General features: G+C 43.0%; 1 protein-coding gene across 6 annotated transcripts in view; it reads left to right on the forward strand.

Annotated features, from left to right (window-relative positions):
* The window catches only part of OPHN1 (oligophrenin 1), a 261,539-nt gene that overhangs the window by 15,214 nt on the left and 231,371 nt on the right, over positions 1–14,954 (forward strand). The window lies entirely within an intron of this gene.

A 14,954-nucleotide genomic window follows, 5' to 3' on the forward strand; every position in this document is an offset into this window, starting at 1 on the left:
AGAAAACCCATAGTGTTAGCAAAATAGATTCAGATAGTTTTTTAAAAGTCCACTCCCTTATGAAAACACTAAACACATTCGGTATGCTATGTTTGTGCTTGTGTACGGCTGGCGGGGAGGGGCCCGATATGTGTTATACCCACAATATACCTGTACCTGCCTTGGTCTCTTCCTTATAGAGCAACATACCTGGAGAGTTGTTGAGAAAGTTTCACATGCACTCTGTCGGGATTATATCCAGGGAAAAGGAAGTTAAGGGAGAGAATGGACTCTTTCAGGGACCTAGAGTTAGAGTCTGGATTGGGACAAGAATCAGATTTCTTGGTTTTCCATCTCAAGGCTGTTTCTGCACTGTAATCTAGAGCAGGTACCCTGCATTAAAACTGCCTGGGCCCTGGCTGGTGTGGCTTAGTGGATTGAGCACAGGCTGCAAACCAAAGGGTTGCCAGTTTGATTCCCAGTCAGGGCACATGCCTGGGTTTTGGGCCAGGTCCCCAGTATGAGGCACTTGAGAAGCACCCCACACATTGATGTTTCTCTTCCTCTCTTTCTCCTTCTCTCCCCCTCTTTCTAAAGATGAATAAATCAAATCTTTAAAAAAACTGCCTGGATGTTCCTTATTAGGGTCAAGAGTGCTTTTGTTTGAAATGACCCAGTTGGCTGCCAAGAACTGTGCCAGTGGAAAGTTCCCTTATATTCTTTTTCCTGAACTAGCACTGCTGGGATCAGATGGTTTTCCTGTTGAGAAATCTAGCCCCAGGTTAATGAGGGTCGGGTTGTATTTTCTTTCCTTCAGCAGTACCTCTTGGTGGCGTGACACCTGCCCTCTTTGTTTTCTGCCCCAAGAGCCTCCACCAGTTGGTTGGGCATTTCCAGATGCCTCCCTCTTGTCTGCTCATCTATCGACTTCTTATGGCAAATGCAGCTGCTTTCCATGTAGCGGATAGTGTATATTGGGAAGTGTGTGGCATTACTAAAGGGTGACATATTTATTATTTTTATTCTAAGACAGCATGGAATCTCTCACAAGTGGCAAGCAGTCTGCCCGGCACTGTAGCACCATATTAGGGACTTCAAGGCAGCTCTTTGCGAAAGGTTTTCATTAAGGACTTCCCAGATGCAGGAGGGCCACATTTCAGCTTCCAACTCTCTTTGCAGAGCCAGGCTGTCGTGGAAAAGCCTCTCCCTGTGATTGGAAAAATATGTATTATGTATGTGGCGGCTGACAGCTGGAGACCAATCCTGAATTCATCCATCCTGAATTTACTAGGTGGGGAGAGGAGGGGGAGTAACAAGCCACTGAGGTATTTTATAGCTGTTCCTTACAACTTGCATTTCGAATGGCAAAACTAAAACTGAAAATAGGGTTGTAAAGAGAATGTCCTTGCCACCTTTGTCACCATGCTGAATTTCTCTCACTCTCAGCATGAGAAATATTGATACCTCTCCATATTTGGTTTATGTGGACAGGTCTGTCTTTTAGAATCCGTGCCTAGTATTCCAGGGTTTACGGGACTGCTTATTCTGCTTGTGGTACCCAGTGGGAAAGCGAGAGGTACCAATGTGCTGTTTGGGTAACAGCCCAGCCAGGCATTGTATGGCCACACCAGCAGAATGGAAGGGGAGGGAAAGCTGAGGATTCTTGGCATTTGGTTTGCTTTTTCCTTTGTGAAAAGCAGATGCTGTTTAACCATTTTCTTTTCTTTTTGACTAATGGGCAGCATCTTGCAGCTAATGGACTCAGAGAATTCTAAGGGAATCCTTCAGAGAACATTTCATTTCACTCTTTCATATTTCAGAGAAACAGCAAACCTAACAGGGCATTGTCCTTGTCCAAAGTGGCGGAGCTGGTTAATTACAGTCTGTACTGGAACCAAACACTCAGTCCCACTCCAGGGCTCTGAAGTGTCGCCGTGCCTCATGAAAACTCTCTACCCTTCACCAACATCTTTTTGCTGACCCTGTGATTTTTTTTCTCAGAATCACTTTCCGCTTGTGAAAGAAAAGAATTGTTTTCTCTTTACTGCTGCTTGCCAAGAATGTACCTCCAATGTTGGCCTGAATGAGCCGAGCATTTCACAGACCTGCGGGAATGGAGTGGGGGAAAGTGCAGGGAGTCTGAATGTACCGCTTTACTTTTTCTGGTTGGCGCTTGCCCAGTAGGAGCTTCATGAAATAGAATATTAAGACAGAGCCCTGCTATAATAGCTCCCTCCCCAGATATGTGCAATTTAGAGAATGCAGTTATGAATGAGGAAGAAGCAAATCTAATAGAAATTGGGTTGGGTGTAGGTACGGCAATGTTTGTGCAGTGCAACACCCAGGATGGTGTCTGTGAAAGTGGTCTTGCTCAGACTGATTACCTGGATGTGGATGTAAACATACATATGAGTATGATGTCACATTTGCAAAATACTTTCTGGTATGCAAGGCACTTTCACATATATAATTAATCTGGGAAGGAAAGTGTCATTATTTCCATTTTTATAGTTGAGGAAACTAAGGCTTAGGGAGCCAAAGTACTTTCGAGCTGCCGATCAGTAGTGGAGCTAAGACTTAGATTTTGGCGAGTATTCTTTCCACTGTTGCACATTGCTTTTATTCCCTGTAATGAGGAAAGAGAACACAAGTGCTGTTCAGAGGAACAGGTGGTTCAGAAAGTAGAGGTATGACGAAGAGACATGGGGAATTCTGTGCAGAAGTGGGAGCAGCTGCCAGCACATGTGTACACAGGAAGTGGTCATGCACGTGTGTCCAACTTCTTGGCATCTCTGGGCCATACTACAAGAGTTGTCTTCGGCCTCACATTAAATACACAAACACTAATGAAAACTGATGAGCAAGGAAAAGGTTTTAAGTACATTTACAGTTTTGTGTTGGGCTGCATTCATAGCCATCCTGGGCCATATGCGGCCTGCGGGCCATGGGATAGACACCCCTGGAAGCTGACATTGAGCAGTAGAGGTGTGGGAAGCTGACAGGGCTGATAGACTGGAGCTTGTGTCATCAGCCAGACTGCGTGCTGTTCTGTGAGGACTGCTGCGGAGAAGACAGTCCACACGGAGGTAGAGGTCTTTAAAGGAGAATTAATCTGAAGCCAGAGGAGTGGTTAAAAAAGTTGGGGATGCCTCATATTGGTGATAGGGGAGGGGGTGACCCTGGGCCTTTTTCATTACATCTTTTTAAAAAGATTTTATTTATTTATTTTTAGAGAGGGAAGGGAGGGAGATAGAGAGTGAGAGAGAAACATCAATGTGCAGTTGCTGGGGGCCATGGCCTGCAACCCAGGCATGTACCCTGACTGGGAATTGAACCTGCGACACTTTGGTTCTCAGCCCACACTCAATCCACTGAGCTATGCCAGCCAGGGCTCATTACATCTTTAGGATGGAAAATAAACAGAAATACTGTAAAGTTGTTAGTAAGGCGGAAAAAAGGGGCCACTTGTTTTCTATTCTAGAAGTTCCCTAGGTGGTGCAGACATTATTTAGCCCAAGTTATCTGTGAATAGTGAGTTTTGGGGCTAATACACATCTTTTTTGAAACCAGTTTCACCCTCAGATGGAGTCCTGTGTTTATATTGATACCATATGCAATAATAATGCTTCATAAAAATAGTGAAGTATAATATCTTTCTTAGTGTTTTCCAGTTCACCAAACAGGTTGATCTATGATCTCTGTTTGATCTTTACAACAACCTTAGGAGCTAATCAGGAAGGAGATTGTTAGTGTTCCTCCTGTACAAGGGGAAGTTGCCATGGGCAGGTAATGGTCCCTCAGTGTTACAGATGAGAACATAGAAATTCAGAGAAGTGAAGTGATTTGCTCTGAGTTCCTCAGCTGGTGTGGGGAAAATTAGGGTGCAAACCCAGATCTTCTGGCTCCTAATGCCTCTAAATTTGCTACCGTATTCTGATTGATGTATTCTCTGTAGCAGGGGCTCAGTGATTATGCCCTGAAGGGTGGCTTTAGGAAGTCTGCGTCTCTGGGCTTTTCTGTATGGTCCCTGGCCATGTTAGTTACCTGATTATTCCTGATGCCTGGCCAGCTGTGGCCTGGCTTTGTACTCAGCTCTCTCCTGCTCCTTGGACCATCCCTCCCCACACCATCTCCCTGTGTAGCTCACTCTCTGCAAAACCCTATCATTCATTTCCCTCAGTGCTGCCTGTTGACTGCTGCCATCTCCTTTTCCCTCCAGGACCCTAGGAAGCTCTCTCAGGGATCTGACCTCACTGTGGTTTGTTTTTGTGCCTAGCCCCCTGTTCTTTCTCCCATGAGTCACTCATCACCCTCCAAATGGTGATCGAAAGTCTTTTGGACCCTCTCATGCCCCATGTTACATAGCCCCCATTCAAAAGAGCTCATAAGTACATCTGTGCCACGGTGATATTCCAGACCCATCCTTCGGCCTCTCTCTTAACTCTCCTGCCTTTAATTGGCCTCTGTTCCCCTGGCAATATGGGGATAATTTGTTATGTTTCCTGCACAGAGCCGATTACGTAGGTTTGCCTTGCAGCAGGCCGTGTTGCCCTGGCCCACGTCTGGCATTATTGCCACAGCTATTGCTGTTCTTTTGTCCGGTTGAACAGGTCCAGCAGGATCTGGCCCACTGATGCATTGAGCTGGCCATTGGGCAGAGGAGGCACTTGCTTGGCAAGTCTTCTCTCCTTTTTTTTTTTGAGAATTTTTTGTGGTAGCAGTCTCACCCTCATGGAGTTAGTAGCCCCTTGTAGGACTGGCTTTTCCAAAGTGTGGCCCTATAAGAGCTCTGGGTGTTCTGAAGGCTACTGGCCAATTATGGCTTTGGTGTTTCTTATAGGATACTCTCTGAGTTTCTGCATCAGACAGCAGTTAATAGCATCATGTTTCATAAAAAGCATGTGTCATCCACTAGCACTTCAGAGAAGGTAGCTCTCCATTGGACCGGCTAAGAGATTTATTTTCTAATGGTGATAAGTACAAGTAAGTAGAATAGGTACTCACAGGCATTGTTTACTTTGAGGTGTTTTTGTAGCTCCTAACTTGGACAATAACTGATTGAGGGAAACTTTTTTAGGCTTGGACCTTTGTTCTTCATTCCTCAGCAGTCCTGGGCAGGAGAGAGAGGGGAGAAGGTATAGAAACATGGTGTCTCTATTTCCAGTAAAGCAAGGGTCCCCATCCTATGGCCCGTGGAGAAAATCCTGCCCACCACCTGATTTGTAACTAATATCTGTTGTTGTAAATAACATTTTATCAGCCTATAGCCATGCCCACCTGTTTACATATTGTCTATGGCTGCTCTTTGTGCTAAAATGGCAGAGTTGAGTAATTATGACAGAACAGCCCGCAGAGACTACAGTAGGCTGTGCAGCGTTAATTGGCTGTTGTTGGGTAGGGCACGACATTGTGTTCTGTGCATGTTCCGTGGACCTTCTCATTTTCATCCTGTTTTAGCTGGGTTTTCATAGAGAGATATGCAAGGAAGTGGTTTGGGAAATAGCCTACTTCCTCATACCTAATGAAGACTTCGAATCCATATGGTGCTGCTCAGAGTCTTCCTGTTTGAGTGGGCAAAGTCTTCACTATCAGTGATGTAACCCCAGTGTGCCCAGTCCAGGGCCTGACATAAACCTGGCTCTGGTCTCAGGAATCTGTTGTCCAGGGGTTCTACTTTCCCCAATGACCAGTCAGAAACACGTTATTTCTGTAGTGCAAATATTTCACTCTTCTTGGTTGTCTTACGGCATGTGGTCACCCACCCGCTTCCTCCTTCCCATTATAGACAGTCATTGAGATAGTTTACAGAGCCCCTGCGTACTTTGTATGCATTTCTTGGTTTTGAATTTTGAATTGGTGTATTAAGCCCTAAGGTGTATGGTGTACAATTAAGTAATACATGAGTAACCTATGGCTCTGCTGGAAGGGAAACCCATGCATTCTGACCTGTTATTTGTACTAAGATAACAGGAGCCTTTCCCTTTCCTTGACAGAGTTGGGAAATGAAAGGGGCCAGGCAGCAGTTCCCTTTATAGTTAACAGTGATGTAATATCCCAGGCACGGAAGGCGATGGGGCAGGAACCACAAAAGTCACAACACGGCATGTTGCCCAGCCGGGCTTTCTCCAGTTTGTCAGATAATATTTCACCGAGGTCTAAAGAAATGAGATGTTATGAATAAGAGTATTTCTCAACTTCCCTGGTTCTTATTTATTCCTTCAGATTGATTGGTGTGATGCTGGTATTTTGATAGGATTATTTTGGTATGATTTCACAGGAATTTTAAAAGTGTGGCAGTTGCTAGGTGCTATTTCATGTTACTTGTGGTATCTTTACTAAAATGGAACAATCTGGCCTCTAAACCTCAGTTTTAGAGAATGACCACAGGTTCCCCTGCATAAGTAGGGCAAAGAAAAATCAGAATTTATAGTGTTAGAAGGAGTCTGGGAGCTCATGGAGTCAACTCCTTGGTTTTCCAGCCACTTAAATCAGTCAAGATACATAAGAGTAAGAAAAGGAATGAAATTAGATTGTTGCCCTGGGGAATGTTTTCCATCATTAACCTCTGTCCTTTTGGGAGCACTTGAAACTAGTTTGTTAGGGAAATATAACTTTTGGACCCCAGAGCTTTAACTAAGAAGTCTTCTATTTTTTTTTTTAAATCTTGCCTAAAGGGCACTAAGGACTAAAGTAGTTACAAATATAGCATTGGCTGGAGTTCTGTTACTGAGCTTAGGTTTCAGCATATTCTCTGTCTAGGAATTGAAGTTCATTACCAACCAATGACATGGTGAGGCTTAGTATAGTGGCATGATATTGCGAGAGTGAGCATTGACATTGGAAGCACACAGTCCTGGGTTCGAATTCCATATCTGCCACTGACTAGTTGGGTGGCATTTTGCAAGCAACCAGCCTCTTAAAGTCTCAGTTTCCTCAGCTATAAATGGAGGCAGTGATACTAACCTTGGTCATTTAGTGTATTAATGAAATACCATATTTACAAATTACACCCTCTTATTAAATGTTAGTCACTGCTGTCTATTTTGAAAAAGCATTTATGGCAATGTTTGTGCCATAAATAAACTTAAACCCTGGCTGGTGTGGCTTAGTTGGCTGAGCATTGTCCTGCAAAGCAAAAGGTCACTGGTTTGATTCCTGGTCACAGCACATGTCTGCGTTGCAGGTTCGGTTCCCAGTTGGGGCAGATGCAACTGATTGATGTTTCTCCCCCTCTCTTTCTCCCTCCCTTCCCCTATCTCTACAATCAGTAAAAGAAAAAAAAAATTAAAAAAAACCCAAACCAAAAAAACCAAACAAACAACAAAACTTAAAAATGTAGTCATTGGCAACTTGATCAGAGTTTGGATTTGGATCATTCCACGAGAATTCAAGAATACATTTTACAAAGAGAAGAGCAAAGTAATGTAACTCATATTGCTTTCTGTCATACAGCCTTGCAGACACTTCATTGAGAGTAAAGTAGGGACCGGTCAGGAAGCCTTCTGGGATAGCATGTAAAAGAAAGTTCATTAACAAAGAAGGTACCAGTGTGCCTGGCCTTGGTGTCCTTGAGGTGACGTTATATGTCCCCTGTGGTTCTGCTGCTAGAACAGGAACACTCTTTGGTCAGAGTGCCTGACAGAGTCCTTGGCCCTCAGTATTCTCCAAGTATTTTCTTTGAATGAATAATGAAATCCTCTTTTACAGCAGATAAATTGAGACAAAGAACAGTTAAATGGCTTAACCAAGGATTAACACAGAGACTGTAGGCTTATCTGTAATGCGAGCTGGTCTCCTGCCTTGGTTTCTTAACAGATCCTTTCCTTTCCAGCCGGTTTTCTACTTGCCTCATGCATATTCTGCAGGATTATGTAGAGAGACTTCCTTCCCCTCTTACCAGCTGGTGATTTGCTTCTACCTAAATTAGGAGAGGAGGCTAAAATGCAATGAGAGTGCCAGATGGCAGTTCGAAGTACAGTGTTTTATCTGTGATTTCTTAGTTGTCGAAATTGTAACAAACGTGGGCCATGACTGTCCATACCTTTTTTGTATGTTTCATCAGAGCTGAAGTTGAACAAAGGGGCCAGGGTGGGGTTGTGGGGAAGGATGGGCGGTCATGGCATGGATTTTAAGATTTTATTTATTTTTAGAGAGAGGGAGAAAGAGGGGGAGACAAACATTGATATACATGAGATACATCGATCGGTTACCTGTCACACGCTCCCAACTGGGGACCTGGCCTGCAACTCAGGCATATGCCCTGACTGGGAATCCTACTGGTAACCTTTCAAATCACAGGCTGGCCATCAGTCCACTGAGTCACACCAGACAGGGCCATGGCTTGGAATTTATAGGCAGATAGTATTGGCTCAGAGGAAAACACAGTAGCAGTAATGTGTGGTAATGTGTGGGTGTAGAGAGTATGTCTTCTTCTATAGCCCTCATCCTTGAGTCTGCCTACATTCCCCAGGGACTTGGCATTAATTAACTTCAAAGTGGTTATTCTGATAGATGGAGCCACAGGGCAGGCATACAACACGTTAGTGGAGCTGTATGTAGAAATTCTGTCCGAATATACAGATATCCACTGTCTGTAGGAAGCTGGCTTCTTTTTGAATTTCACACTATGCCCCAGTTGTTTCAGAAGTCATTTAGAAACCTCAGAAGAAATACATAAACAGGGTCTATTACATACAGTGCCTAAACAGGTTGGAGCAGGATCATTTCACAGAGATGGCAGGCTGTTTGGCTTGTCTTTCCTCTGCCTGTGCTTCCTGTCAGGCTTTCAGTCACTGCAGCGGCTCATTCTGATTGTAGGGCACCTTGGCCACGGTGCAGATGGGACCCAGGAATTCTGGTTCTTGACCTGACATCTGGGCTACCTTCAGATGCCTCTGGCACTTGCATAAAAAAAGGAAATGCTTTAAAACATTAATACTGGAATAATAAAGTAAATGCTTCCACATGAAAAGCCAGCCTCAGTTCCTCAGTTGCTTTTCTTCCCCTTTTAAGTCCCAAGCACGCAGCTGAGATGGGCCTAGTATCTTTCTTTCTACTGTTTTAGACAAGTTCTTCTCCCACTTTATAAAATTGCTGTCTCCTTCGCAACCCTCCTTATGATGTCAGAAAAGAAGTATGTTTAATAGAGTCTGAGATATAATTTTAAAATTATTTTTAACTGTGGTCAAATATATACATAACATTTGTCCTGGCTGTCGTAGCTCAGTGGATTGAACGCGGGCTGGGAACCAAAGTGTCCCAGGTTCGATTCCCAGTCAGGGCACATGCCTGGGTTGCAGGCCATGGCCCCCAGCAACCACACATTGATGTTTCTCTTTCTCTCTCTATCTCCCTCCCTTCCCTCTCTAAAAATAAATAAATAAAATCTTTAAAAAATATATACATAACATACCATTTACCATTGTAACCACTTTTAAGTGTAGAGCTCAGTTTTATTGAATGTATTCATATTGTTGTGCAACCATCCATCCGTCTCCAGAACTGTTTTCATCTAGCAAAACCGAACCTGTGCACCTATTAAACTTTAACTCCCCGTTTCCTTCTCCCCTCAGCCCTGGGCAAGGACTGTTCTACTTTCTGTCTCTATGAATTTGACTATTCTAGTAGCTCATATGATGGAATTGTGCAGTATTTGTTTTTCCGTGACCGGCTTATTATAGTTAGCATAATGTCCTCAAGGTTCATCCATGTTGTAGCATGTGTCAGAATTTCCTTTCTTTTGGGGGCTGAATTGTGTGCATATACCACATATTTTTTAACCCATTTATCAATCTGTTGACACTTGTATTGCTTCCACATTTTTAAAACAAAATAATTCATCATTGAGGTGTAATTGACATGCAACATTACATCACTTTCAGGTGCACAACATAATGATTTGATATTTGTATATACTGTGAAATGATCACCATACTAAGTCTAGATACCACCTGTCACCACACATAGGTGCAAAAATTTATTTTCTATTTTTTTCTTGTGATGAGGACTTTTTAAGATTTACTTTCTTAGCAATTTTCAAATATGCAGTACAGTATTATTAACGATAGTCACGATACTGTGTATTACATTCCCATTATTTATACCTGGAAGTTTATACTTTTTAAAAATACTTTATTTACTTGATTTTGGAGACAGGGGAAGGAAAGGGGAAAGAAGGGAAACAGATGTGAGAGACAAACATGATTTGTTGCCTCTTTTACATGCATTAACCGGGACCAAACCCGCAACCCAGGCATGTGCCCTGACCCGGAATCAACTGGTGACCTTTAGCTTTGTGGGACGATGCCCAGCCCACTGAGTCATGCTGCTCAGAATGGCATTTTGTACCTTTTGACCCCTTTCACCCCTGTTGCCCACCCCTATTCCACCTCCCCTCTGGCAACCACCAATCTGTTCTCTGTATCTATGAGCTTGGATTGTTTATTTGTCTATTACGTTTTTATAAAATGATGCCTATTTTTTCCTGTCTTTTTATTTTAATTTATTGATTTGAGAGAGATTGGTTGATTGATTGAGAGATTTATTGTTCTACCCATTCACACATTCATCAGTTGATTCTTGTATAAATGGCGTACATAAAATGAATTAAATGACAAAAATGGGAACATGGACACTTTCTTTTGTGCTCACCTCAGGTTGCTTACACCTTCTGTGAAGCTTTCTGTACCACACAGACCTGATGAAGTCTATATAGAGATCATTTACTCTGTAGCAGCTTCTGTTTCCCTCCCACAGGTGGGGATGTGGGCCCCTCCCAGCTCTTCTGCTGATGTCTAGGGAATTTCAGGCTCACACAGGTTTGATCTCAGATGTAATACAGGAGGGTGGCTGTGCCAAGTAAGAGAGGAAAGAAAATAATCTCAGAGACTAATGAATGGAATAGGGGAATAGCTGATGGAGAAGTAAATGTCGTACCTTTGTGGAGGACTTAATTATTTCAAGGAAAATAATATGCATCGGTTTTCTGATGATGTTTGCATTTCATACCGATTCTGTGAAACAGGGAGGGTTGTTGTTAACCCTGTTGTACAGAGAAAGAAGGGAAATGACTTCAATGTACAGTTACCCAGTTGTAACGCTGGGATTTCAAGCCAGGTCTTTTGATTTTGTATTCAGTATCTAATTTCCTTCTTTATTACTCTATTTGTGTTATCCCTGTGAGATCCTCAGATGTGATTGTGGCACCTCACTTATATTTAATTAAATTTATCAGAGTGCCACTGGTTAATAACATAATTTTCAGGTGTATATGATTATAATTCAGAATCTGTGCACGCTATTGCGTGGTAACCATCTGAAGTCTGGTTGCCTTCTGCTACCACATATTTCACCCTCTTTACCCTCCCCTATCTCCTTTGTTCTCTGGTAACCACCATTCCATTGCCTGTAGCTCTGAGTTTGTTTTTTTTTTATGTTGTTAATTTGTTTACAATTTTTGTGTTATATTCCACATATGATTGAAGTTATCTGGTTCTTGTCTTTTTAGCATGATACTCTCAAGATCCATCAGTATTGTTGCAAATGGCAATATGTATTTCATCTTTTTCTATGGCTGAGTAGTAGTCCACCGTGTGTGTGTGTGTGTGTGTGTGTGTGTGTACCACATCTTCATTTTCTAGTCATCTATCTGAGTGCTGGCCTGCAAACCAAAGGGTAACCGGTTCGATTCCCAGTCAGGGCACATGCCTAGGTTGTGGGCTAGGTTCCTGGTAGGGGATGCATGAGAGGCAACCATGCATTGATGTTTCTCTCCCTCTCATTCTTTCTTCCTTCCCCTCTCTAAAAATAAATAAATAAATAAAAACCTTTATCAAGAGACACTTAGTTTTTTCCATGAATTGGCTATCATAAATAATGCACTTCTTTTTTAGAATTTGCACTGAACTTGCCTGTGTGCTGCAGCTGCCCCATTGCTCAAGAAATACCCCATCCATCAAGCAGTATGTCTGGTACAGTGCCTGACTTCGTAGCCTTCAGAATGCCGCCTCAGTTGAGACTCATTACTGCTCCTTTGCCTTGTTCTCTTGAGCCTGCGATCGCACACAGGGTGCACGTAAGGAAGCGGCCAACTGGCACAGCTCTGTGAGTCTCTATGGCAGTAGGTCAGTGGTAGAGAATTTTCCTTTTTAGAGTTGAAGACACAATTGGGCTTTGATTTAGTTGCTGAGCACTGAGCCTATCCCCTTAGATTTCTACAGATTTAAAGCAGATATCATTTCAACCTCAGCACTTCCAAAGCGAACAGACGCCTGTACCCATGCACAGAGATCGCTGATCTGTAGGAAAGAGTAACCGTTCCAAAAACGGCATATGATTTTTATATTTCAGTTGTGATGAACACTACCCTTCTCAGTAGGAGTGCTTCCTTCTAGGACTTCTGTCTCCCCGATATGAGTGGTTTAGATTTGGTTTTGAATTCATTTTGTGCACCTTTTGCCTTCGTAAGGGTCATCTCGGTATTCCCCTCTGCTGAAGTTAAAGGCATTTGACGCTGGTTCTGCCTCTGGGCTCTGAGGCTGCTGGTGTGATAGCTTCTAAGACAAGCTCCTGAAGCCATAGATTTATGAATAAACAGTGTCCTACTGGAGTCGACAGCCTTGAAACTTTGGCATCTGTGCTCCTTTTCCTCTTCAGCACACACTGACAATTGGCAGCTGGGACTGTCTCTCGATTCGCTGTTTTAGGCATCGTTTTCTCCATCATCTCACCTCACCCTCCTGTGCTTTAGTGCTGGCTTGTTCAAGTTCCAGTCTTCTGCGATACAGTCATTCTTTCTAAGCAGGCTAGCCAAGTGTTGAATCTTTACTACTAATACTCCTGTATAATTACAATTCTTTATTAGTAATGCAGTTTATGGAAACACCCCCACTCTGATTTTGTATATTAATGTGTACGTGCTAATGTATGTTTTTCTCAGGGAGCAAGTCCCTAGTGTTTAATCAATTCCCAAGTTTTCAAAACTACTGGGCATATGTAGAAGTTGCCTTGGCCCTTTTTGTTATGAAACTGTGGGGAATAATTTGCAAACCTGCTCTTGTAAGCACTCCTCTGAATATCTTATGAGGGCTGATTTCTTTGGTTTCTTGTTCTGGGCGTAGCACTATATATAAAACTCTTACCGGGCTGTTTTGAAGAGAGCAGATCATGAGGTCTGTCAACATGAGGTATGCAACACGATTTATTTACACCTGGGGTTTGGTGATTTGATTTATACTGACATTTAGTCATCATTTACTTTGTTTTGAGTCAAAATGCAAGTAAGCATTTTCCCCACATCCTGCTGACTTCCTTATTTTGGCTCATGGTATCCCCATCCTGCCAGTTGGCCAGACTTGAAACCTCAAAGACAGCTCTTTTTTTTTTACTTTCTTTTTTCCCCTTCCTTTCCTCTCTTTTTTAACTTTATTTTTATTGTTGACACAATTACAGAAGTTGCCATTTCCTGCCCTCTTGCCTACCCTGACCCAGCCCCCACCCCCACTTCCCTCTGGCCATCCGCACACTGTTGTCTGTGTCTGTGGGTCATGCATGTATGTTCTTTGGCTGATCCCTTCCCCTTGTTTCATCCAGTCCCCTCCCCTCTGACAGCTGTCAGTCTGTTCCATGTGTCCATGTCTCTTCTTCCTTCCTTCTTTCCTTCCTTCCCTTCAGTACTAGTTAGTACTAGTTGTACTAGTTGTAGTAGTTAGTACAACTAATCTAATACTAACAATCAGTGATAATATACATCAGTGAGGATGGTCTACATTTATGCTGAAGTATTGAACAACCTCCATGATAGCAGTGGCTTATAGCAAAGGTTTATTTCCTTAACATGATGCATGGCACCTTGGTTGGGTGCTCTGCTTGTCCTAGATACTCAGTGTCTGAGGCTGATGGAGCTCCATTTTTATGATCACGGGCAGGGGGAAAAGAATATGAGGTTTGCTCTCTGACCTTTAAAGATTCTGCTTAGAAACAACACACATCACACCTGCTCATGTTACGCTGGCAAGGTCAGTCACATGGCCACAGCTGCCTTCAGAGGAGGAGGGGAAGCGCAACCCTACCGGTTGCCTTGATGGAAGAATCAGATTATTTGGTTTACAACACTAGTGTCTATCACAGATGGTAAAGACTTTATGAAAAGAATATGGCAAAAACCCAACCCAGGTGCTTAGGATGGGCAGGGCAGAGGAATAAAGGAGTGTTCATCTTGGAACTTAAGTCTTTAAAAGATACTTATTAAGCACCTCTTATATACTGGGCCCTGGGATGGTATGGTGAACAGGGCTAACATGGTCTCTTTCTTCAGGGAACTAACTTCTATTCCAGAGGCTGGCAAAAAAAAAAACAGTAATCAGATACATACAATAATGGTAAGCCATGATAACAATTGCGAGGGGAACCAAACAAAGGCTGAGAGGATAACAGAGGGGACTTGCTTTTGGTATTGTGGTCAGGGAAGCCTTCCTAGAAGAGGTGGCATTTAATTTGAGAATGGAATGATAAGAAGGTACAAATCACACAAAGGTCTGGGTTGGGGAGGACATTCCCGACAGAGAGAAGAATGTATGCAAAGACTCTGAGGTTGCAAAGAGCTAGATTTCCCCTTCTTTAAGATATTAAAAGAAGAATGAGGTGGTTGGAAGTTATTGAGTAGTTCCCTGATCATTCATAGCCTGTAGGTCAGGTAGGGAGATACATTGAGAACCCATCAGAGGGTTTAAAGCAGGGCGATTGAGTTGATAGGATTTTGAGCTTACCGTGGCTGTACTTTGGAGAATGGATTCAAGATGGGCAAGAATGGATGAGGGCACATTGGTTAGGTGGTAGTTGCAGTAGAACATGCAAGACATGATGATGGCTTAGTTTAGGGTGGAGATGGACAAAAGCGTATTCGATATTTATGAGTTTAAATCACTGGGATTTGGTGATGGGTTGGATTTATGGGAGGTGAGAAAGAGGGAGATGTT

This window comes from Phyllostomus discolor, chromosome X (assembly GCF_004126475.2).
Source record: "Phyllostomus discolor isolate MPI-MPIP mPhyDis1 chromosome X, mPhyDis1.pri.v3, whole genome shotgun sequence".
NCBI lineage: Eukaryota > Metazoa > Chordata > Mammalia > Chiroptera > Phyllostomidae > Phyllostomus > Phyllostomus discolor.